The sequence below is a fragment of the Taudactylus pleione genome, unplaced genomic scaffold (assembly GCF_031769625.1).
Source record: "Taudactylus pleione unplaced genomic scaffold, aTauple2 ptg000250l, whole genome shotgun sequence".
In the NCBI taxonomy this organism is placed as follows: Eukaryota; Metazoa; Chordata; class Amphibia; order Anura; family Myobatrachidae; genus Taudactylus; species Taudactylus pleione.
Genome location: NW_028284652.1, coordinates 7335161 through 7345580, shown reverse-complemented (window position 1 = coordinate 7345580; position 10420 = coordinate 7335161).

Here is a 10420-nt window from a genome sequence, read left to right as displayed (position 1 = left end):
TAGTTGATGGTAAACCCGTAGACCCTGATAGTCCTTTGTCCTATCCCCGCATGGCAATGTGGCAGGATTTGTTATATCAGGTGACTAAGAAGGGGGAAGATGTTGTGGAACAACTAATAGTTCCCAAAGCCTACAGAAGAACAGTGTTGGATCTGGCCCATGGTCATATAATGGCAGGCCATCTAGGGGTAGAGAAAACCACTGAGCGAATAATGCAGAGGTTTTTCTGGCCCGGGCTTCATAAAGAGGTATCTGACTTTTGCGCATCCTGCCCTGAGTGTCAGTATCATGCTCCCAGGCCACATTTTAAGGGTCCACTAGTTCCATTGCCTATCATAGAGGTGCCGTTTGAAAGAATAGCGATGGATTTGGTTGGACCCTTAATGAAGTCTGCCAGGGGACACCAGTATATTCTGGTCATAATGGATTACGCTACCAGGTACCCGGAAGCGATCCCGTTGCGCAATACGTCAACCAAGACCATTGCCAGAGAGCTAGTTCATGTCTTTAGCAGTCTGGGTATACCTAAGGAGATACTAACTGACCAGGGTACACCGTTTATGTCCAAAGTCATGAAAGAGTTATGCCGCCTGTTCAAAATCGAACAGTTAAGAACTTCGGTTTATCACCCCCAAACCGATGGGCTGGTCCAGAGGTTTAACAAGACGTTAAAACACATGCTTAGGAAAGTGGTCGACAAGGATGGTAGGGATTGGGACTACTTATTGCCGTATTTATTGTTGGCCATAAGAGAAGTTCCCCAGTCCTCCACCGGGTTTTCACCCTTCGACTTGTTGTATGGGAGACACCCAAGGGGGTTACTAGACATTGCCAAAGAGACATGGGAGGGGCAGTCTAGTCCTTACAAAATGGTGATTGAGTATGTTTCTCAAATGCAGGAGAGAATTGCTGCGGTAGTGCCGATAGTGAGAGAGCACCTGGAACAGGCTCCACAGGCACAGCAGAGGGTATACAACCGCAATGCTCGGTTACGCAGCTTTGCTCCTGGGGACAGAGTGTTAGTATTGGTTCCCACTGTGGAAAATAAACTTTTGGCTAAATGGCAAGGGCCCTTTGAAATCTTAGAAAGAGTGGGGCAGGTCAATTACAAAGTTTACCAGCCGGTGAAAAGAAAGCCGGAACAGATATACCATATAAATCTGTTAAAGCCCTGGAAAGATAGAACGGTACTGTCGGCCGTCCGAGACCCTCCAGTAAGTCCAGGGCCCTTAGTTCCCGAAGTGACAGTGGCAAAAACCCTGTCGGCAATTCAACAACAAGAGGTCAAGGAGTTTCTGATTAGAAATAGGGTGCTGTTCTCTGACGTACCTGGGAAAACCTCGGTCATTAAACATGACATCATCACTGACCCAGGGGTTAAAGTTAATCTAAAGCCCTATAGGTTACCAGAAGCACAAAGAGAATCGGTGTCGAAAGAAATTAAAAATATGCTAGAGTTAGGGGTTATTGAAGAATCACATAGTGAATGGTCAAGTCCCATTGTGTTGATTCCAAAGCCCGACGGGAGTGTGCATTTCTGCAATGACTTCCGAAAGTTGAACAGTGTTTCAAAATTCGATGCCTACCCGATGCCAAGAGTGGATGAACTGATTGAGAGACTAGGGATGGCAAGGTATTTAACCACTCTTGACCTAACCAAAGGGTATTGGCAAGTACCGTTAACCGAGAGCGCCAAACAAAAGACAGCTTTTTCAGCGCCAGAGGGCTTGTTTCAGTACAAGATGTTGCCCTTCGGGCTACATGGGGCACCTGCTACCTTCCAAAGAATGATGGACAGGATTCTAAGGCCCCATAGACGGTATGCGGCTGCTTATCTGGATGACGTGGTCGTTCATAGTCCTGATTGGCAGTCTCACTTACCCAGGGTACAAGCAGTGTTGGACTCCATCTATAAGGCAGGCTTGACAGCCAACCCAAAAAAGTGTTGTCTAGGCATGGAGGAAGTAAAATATCTGGGATACACCATTTGCAGAGGCCTGATAAAGCCTCAGCTCAATAAAGTTGATGCCATACAAAACTGACCATGGCCTCTGAATAAGAAGCAGGTGAGAGCCTTCTTGGGAATTACGGGGTACTACAGGAGGTTTATACCCAACTTTGCCACCATGGCAGTCCCACTGACTGACCTGACCAAAGGCAAACAAAAAGTCATGGTAGAATGGAGTCCTGAGGCAGAGAAAGCTTTTCAGGAGTTGAAAGTAGCTTTGTGTTCCCAACCAGTCCTGATTGACTCCTAATTTTGAAAGGGAATTCATAGTACAAACCGATGCATCAGAAGTAGGTATAGGAGCGGTCCTGTCCCAGAACAAGGAGGGTGAGGAACACCCTATTTTCTATCTTAGCAGAAAGTTGAATGTACATGAGAGAAACTATGCCACAGTGGAGAAGGAGGCGTTGGCCATAAAGTGGGCGTTAGAGGCTCTCAGGTACTACTTGGTTGGAAGAAAGTTCAAATTGATCACTGACCATGTCCCTCTGAAGTGGATGTCTGAAAATAAGGACAGTAATGCGAGAATTACAAGATGGTTCTTGGCGTTACAAACTTTTACATTTTCAGTGGAACACAGGCCAGGAAGCCAGCTGGCCAATGCTGATGCGTTGTCACGCGTTCATTGTTTGGGGGCTTCAGTTGTTCCGCCCCACAGGTCGAAACAAAGGGGGGGATATGTGATAGGATCACTGGTAAAGTGGTCTGTGGCAGGTACATTTGTCCCAGATTCCTGTCTTTTGTGTTTTAAACTCCCAGGAGAAAGTCTGCAGTGTAGCAGGCTTGAGTTTCGGCTTTTTGAAAAGCCGGTTTGGGACCTGGGGGTTGTGGGTGAGAGGAGAGGGAGGGCTTCACCCACGGCCACTCCAGGTTTTGGTTCTCGCAGCCTGGTAACAGGCTTGTTAGTTTTCCACCTGAGATTGGCCAATATAAGCCTAGTGTGTTTAGGGCTGATTGTCTCACCTGGGAGAGCAGGTAGGGAGTTTGCTCAGAGACACTTGAAAAACCTATCTGTGAGTACTGTGCTGTGCTTTGTTGCTGGCGAGGGCATTAGGCCCAGCCAGGTTCTGGTAGTGAGGGAACTACCTGTGAAGTTAGTGCCCCGACAGGGCTAGGATTTATATTTATGTTTTCTTTATATTTCTGTCATTGTACAATAAAGACTGGCGCCGACCAGCTTGTACTTGCATCCAGACTGGTGTGCTGCTTCCCTGCTGCTGTGTGTGTAAGGAAGGAGTCCTCTACTCAGGAGAGGGATCCCCCTAACCTAACTGTGTCACAATATATATATATATATATATATATATAGATATATATATATAATTATATAATTATATATATATAATTATATATATATATATATATATATATATATATATATATATAAAATGACAAATGCAATTTACATCCAGCCATAGTGATACATACACCGACAGAGGGTCAAAACCAGAGCTGGGTTCCTCTGTATGCCTCTTTAGGAATAGATCTAGAATGCAGTAAATCTCATAAAATCAACTAAATGTCACTTAAAATGAACAAATGGTCAGAATAAATCAGTTGGACAGTAAATAACATCAGGCAGAGCTGTTTCAGCACACAGTATATGTATTTGAAATGCTGACAGCAGAGTAAGTGTGTGATGTCTATATGCTGGGAAAGTACATTATGAACATCCTCCTTTATTACCTCCAGATCTGGGATCCAGACTACTAAGCAGAGAGAGGGTTGTGTATGGGATGCTGGCGCTCAGGATTTCGGCAGTCAGAATTGTGACACCGTCATCAGGGCCGGCACGAACCTAATTTTTTTGGTAAGCAGATATAGATTTTGGTGCCCCCTCGTGAAATAATCCTGATTTTTCAGCGCAAGAAAAAGGCTATTGAATTGTACAGCCTTTCCCCGCGCAGCGGGGATTTTTGACGGTAATTAGTCATGGGGGAAACCCTGCGGCTAATTGAATACTCCGCATAGGCTACGCATAAAAAAAGAAAAACACATTAGCCCCCACGTGAAAATAATTATGCTTTTATACTTTACAAAAAAAAAAACATAGGCCCCACGTGAAAATAATTAAACACACATATAGGCCCCCACATGAAGTCCTTATACGGCAGGACCACCCTGGGTGCTAAGCTACAATTACACCCAAAGATACATATTCAGGGATAGGGTGACAGCACTTGGTGACATTGAGAGGGTGACAGCACTGGGTTAAGGGGAGAAGGTGACAGCACTGGGTGACGGGGAGAGGGTGACAGCACTGGGTGACGGGGAGAGGGTGACAGCACTGGGTGACGGGGAAAGGATGACAGCAGTGGTTGATGACAGGGAGAGAGTGACAGCACTGGTTGACGACAGGGAGAAAGTGACAGCACTGGTTGATGACAGGGAGAGAGTGACAGCACTTGGTGACAGTGAGAGAGTGACAGCACTGGGTGACGGGGAGAGGGTAACAGCACGAGGTTACGACACGGAGAAGGTTACAGCACTGGGTGATGACACGGAGAAGGTGACAGCACTGGATGACGACAGTGAGAGGGTGACAGCACTGGGTGATGACAGGGAGAGGGTGACAGGGTGACAGCACTGGGTGACAGGGAGATGGTGACGACAGGGAAAGGATGATGACAGCAGTTGGTGACAGGGAGATGATGACAGCAGGGAGAGAGTGACAGCAGTTGGTAACAGGAGAGGGTGATGACAGGGAGAGGGTGATAGCACTGAGTGACAAGGAGAGGGTGATAGCACTGGGTAACAGGGAGAGGGTGACAGCAGTGGGTGAGGGTGACAGCAATGATTGACAACAGGTAGAGGGTGACAGGAAGAGGGTGACAACATGGAGAGAGTGACAGCAGTGGGTGACAGGGAGAGGGTGATGACAGTGAGAGGGTGATACAACTAAGTGACACAGAGAGGGTGATAGCACTGGGTGACAGGGAGAGGCTGACAGCAGTGGGTGAGGGTGACAGCAATGGTTAACAACAGGGAGAGGGTAATGGCTGGGAAAGAATGACGGCAATGGGTGACAGGGAGAGAATGACAACAATGGGTGACAGGGAGAGGGTGACAGCAATGGGTGACAGGGAGAGGGTGACAGCAATGGGTGACAGGGAGAGAATGATGACAGAGAGAGGGTGACAGCAGTGGGTGACAGGGAGAGGGTGACAGCCAGTGGATGACTAATATACAAATCAGGTCACAGTATTTAAATGTTCTTACCTGGGCCAAGAACTCCTTGGACTGAACGCTGGGGCCGATCACGAGATCGTGACGTCAGATCTCCAGTGCCCAAGCACAGCCTTCAGAGAGAGGAGGCTGGGGGAACATAAGATGGAAAGGGGAGGAGCTGACTGAGTAGAGGGGAGAGCGCTGCCCCTCCTCCCCCTCCAGCCTGGCACAGGCAGACTCCAGTAAGCCAGGTTGTCACTCTGGGGAGAGGAGCTAAGGAGAGGGGAGGAGAAGAGAAAGCGATCCCTCTTCCTCCTCCAGCTGTGCCTGTACTCAGGGCCGGGTCTAGACATGTTGGAGCTCAGGGCGGAAATTCCCAGTTGCCCCACCCCCCTCCTAAAAAAAGACTTTACAGATGGCGTTCCTCAGCGCAAGCCACTTTCAAAGAGAGGGCGTGTCCTTGCGAAACATCCCCAATTGATCACCCTTTCTAATACATTATGCCACATGCAGTAATGCCCTAATACATTATGCCACATACCTGTAATGTCCTTTATAATATATTATGCCACAGAGATGTAATTAATTTAAATGTATTAAAAATGTATTAAAATTTTAAGCTTTTAAGTAACAACTATAAGTGAACTATAATTGACTGTAAATGAACTAGCTAATAAGAGAAAGCAAAGAGACAGACACAGTATGATGGCGCCACCATACAGGACCTAGCACCCTAGCAGTTTCCTCAACTACATCCTAGATAAACACACAAAAAACCCTCCTCCTTTAAATAGACACCGTAAGGTCCAACAGGGTGAGCGCCCTTGAATCTTATGAGAGGATAAGGAATAACCTTGAAATAAGTAATGAACAAGAAAAGGAAGAAAAGAGAAGAGAAGTAACCTACAACAGAGGGCCTATCATGAAAGAAGGGGGTGTGGGCAGATGGGCAAAAATCCCAACTTGGCCTGAGGCAAAATACAAAACATCCACCAGCCGGCTGTAGCCGGGGCTAAAACTAGTGGTAAAACAAAATTCCTCAGGACCCCCCTAATGGTGAGTAGCTACTCCCCAAGTTAGGATTTTTGAAAACCAACTTACCGAAGTCTAATGTACTCTTTATAAGCACCAGACTTTCAACGGCCCAATGCCTTAATCTGCTCCACAGAGGAACCGGATTTGGCAGCGGCGCCAATCCGGAACGAATGAGTTCCGAAGTCACGCGGGGGCAACCCGACCACCTCTAAGCAACGCTTTAAAACCCAGCCAAATTGAAAATGAGTCATGGGGATCCATTTGCATGTATCAGTCATGCCCCATCTACGAGGGGGCGAAGTTCCTGGTACCACTTTGCTCATGCCACTGGGCACACCTCAGTATTATCACATGCCTGCATGGAAACCCAACGACCCATTCGCAACTGGTCGGTTTTAGAACGACATATCCAGCAAAGCACCGCCGTGTCTGCAATGGAAACATGGGACCCGAGCATGGATGGAGGGCCTCACCTAGAGGGAGCTCCTATTTCTGACACCCGGAAAGCTCCATGAAAGGCTATCAGTCTCAAATCAATGGGTCGCCGTGAGTCCGGAGGAACTGGAGCCAATCTGGCCCAACCTTTCAAAGCCATCTGGACTAAGATACTCTTCGAAAGGACCTCCAAACCATTGACCGGAAAAAAGTGGGTCAAACCTGCCAACAATTTTACCACCACACCCCTAGACCTGCCCGACTTGAATAAACTCCAAACAAACTCGAGGATAAGTGTGCGGCCGGCCTTACCTCGATTCTTGCTGCAGGACGGGAACCTGCGCCATTCTGCCCAGGCCGCCTGATAGCTTCTCAGGGTTCGTGGTGCTAGGGATCGATGGGCTAGCCCCTCCATGCCGGCTCGATAACCTGCCAGGCATAAGAAGGGCACCGCTCACCGATCTGACAGGCCGATGGAGCCAAAGCGCGGAACCGTGGCCAATCAAAACGCGACAGGGAGTCTGCAATATCATTATTCACCCCAGGCACATGCTGTGCCCGAAACATGATATTGTACTGCAGACAACTCAACACAATTTGTGACAGCAAACAGAGCGCGGGCAAAGAAGCAGCATGCTGCCTATTGATCGCGTACACCACTCCAAGGTAGTTGCACCTAAACAGGACACTGCGGTTACACAAAGAAGGACCCCAGAGTTCGATGGAGACCATAATAGGGAAGAGCTCAAGAAGGAGAAGATCCCTTGTCAAGCCTCTGGTCACCCACTCAGCGAGCCAAGGGGCAGAGCACCAACAACCATTAAAGTATGCCCCAAAACCCGAAGAGCGTGCTGCATCTGTGAATAACTGGAGAACGCAACTGGGCTCCACTCGTGAAACCCAAATGCGTGATCCGTTGAATGCAGAAACAAACTTTACCCAAACCCTGAGGTCCCTCCAGAGCTCACCTGACATCCTGATAAAATGATTAGGCCGACGCACTCACGTTGTAGCATGCTCTAGCTTGCGACTAAAAATACGGCTCATGGGGATAACCCAACATGTAAAATTTAGTAGTCCTAGCAATGATTGAGCCTGGCGTAGGGTAGCCTTACCTGCAGCCAAAGCTAGGGCAAGCGCGTTGTGTAACCGGGTCACCTTGATCCGGGGAAGACAACAAACCCCTTCTTGGGTATCAATTTCAATCCCCAAAAAGGACAAGACCGTAGAGGTCCCTTCCCTCTTTTTGCGGGCGACGGGAACGCAGAATCCCGCGAACAACGAAAGAGCCCAATGCGAAGAGCCTGAGGGACCCACTAAAAGGAAATCATCCAAATAGTGAGCCACCCCCAACTCGCCCGACTGCCTGCAAATGCACCAGTGCAAGAAGGTGCTAAATTTCTCGAAAAACGGACAAGAAATCGAGCACCCATTGGGAAGGCATCTGTCCAAATAGAACCCGTCCTCCAGCCGAAAAACCTTGAATCGGAAATATTCCGCAATGCAGTGGCAACAACCGGAAAGCAGGTACCACATCTATCTTGGCCATGAGAGCCCCAGCTCCAAAAGATCTGACCATATCCAAAGCCTTCTCAAAGGACTGATAAGAGACCCTACACAGGTCCTCCGGGATTGCATCGTTAACTGAGGAGCCCTCAGGCCAAGACAGATGTTGTATTAACCTAAATTTACCTTGCACCCTCTTCGGAACAACCCCCACCGGAGACAAAACCAAGTTGGGGAGGGGGGGCTCAGGAAAGGGGCCAATCATCCTGCCCAAATATGACTTCTTCATGACCTTCCCCCTCACTTCCAACGGAAAATCAGTCACAGAACGTAAGTTCTGCGGCGACCCCGTACTGACTAGGTCAACAATGGGAGGACGAAAGCCATGAAGGAAACCATCCCGTGCATCTGCGCTACAGGGATAAGCATCAAGCCAAGGGTACATGGCTTGAACGTCCACAGGTGTGGGCGCCCTACTTCGCACCAGGTCCTCCAGCCTGTCCCCCAGACGAGAATTGGAAGCGTGCATGCACAGTGTGACATATAACGTGAATTGGCAGCGTGCATGCACGGTGTGGCATATAATGTGAATTGGCAGCATGCATGCACAGTGTGACATAAAATGTGAATTGGAAGCGTGCATGCAGAGTGTGACATATAATGTGAATTGGAAGCGTGCATGCACAGTGTGACATATAATGTGAATTGGAAGCGTGCATGCACAGTGTGACATATAATGTGAATTGGAAGCGTACATGCACAGTGTGACATAATGTGAATTGGCAGCGTGCATGCACAGTGTGACATATAATGTGAATTGGCAGCATGCATGCACAGTGTGACATATAATGTGAATTGGCAGCGTGCATGCACAGTGTGACATATAATGTGAATTGGTAGCGTGCATGCACAGTGTGACATATAATGTGAATTGGCAGCGTGCATGCACAGTGTGACATATAATGTGAATTGGTAGCGTGCATGCACAGTGTGACATATAATGTGAATTGGAAGCGTGCATGCACAGTGTGACATATAATGAGAATTGGCAGCATGCATGCACAGTGTGGCATTTAATGTGAATTGACAGCGTGCATGCACAGTGTGACATATAATGTGAATTGGTAGCGTGCATGCACAGTGTGACATATAATGTGAATTGGAAGCGTGCATGCACGGTGTGACATATAATGTGAATTGGTAGCGTGCATGCACAGTGTGACATATAATGTGAATTGGTAGCGTGCATGCACAGTGTGACATATAATGTGAATTGGCAGCATGCATGCACAGTGTGACATATAATGTGAATTGGCAGCATGCAAGCACAGTGTGACATATAATGTGAATTGGCAGCATGCATGCACAGTGTGACATATAATGTGAATTGGTAGCGTGCATGCACAGTGTGACATATAATGTGAATTGGTAGCGGGCATGCACAGTGTGACATATAATGTGAATTGGAAGCGTGCATGCACAGTGTGACATATAATGTGAATTGGCGGCGTGCATGCACAGTGTGACATCTAATGTGAATTGGAAGCGTGCATGCACAGTGTGACATATAATGAGAATTGGCAGCGTGCATGCACAGTGTGGCATTTAATGTGAATTGGCAGCGTGCATGCACAGTGTGACATATAATGTGAATTGGAAGCGTGCATCCACAGTGTGACATATAATGAGAATTGGCAGCATGCATCCACAGTGTGACATATAATGTGAATTGGATGCGTGCATGCACAGTGTGACATATAATGTGAATTGGAAGCGTGCATGCACAGTGTGACATATAATGTGAATTGGATGCGTGCATGCACAGTGTGACATATAATGTGAATTGGAAGCGTGCATGCACAGTGTGACATATAATGTGAATTGGTAGCGTGCATGCACAGTGTGACATATAATGTGAATTGGCAGCGTGCATGCACAGTGTGACATATAATGTGAATTGGTAGCGTGCATGCACAGTGTGACATATAATGTGAATTGGAAGCGTGCATGCACAGTGTGACATATAATGTGAATTGGTAGCGTGCATGCACAGTGTGACATATAATGTGAATTGGAAGCGTGCATGCACAGTGTGACATATAATGTGAATTGGTAGCGTGCATGCACAGTGTGACATATAATGTGAATTGGTAGCGTGCATGCACAGTGTGACATATAATGTGAATTGGAAGCGTGCATGCACAGTGTGACATATAATGTGAATTGGCGGCGTGCATGCAGAGTGTGACATCTAATGTGAATTGGAAG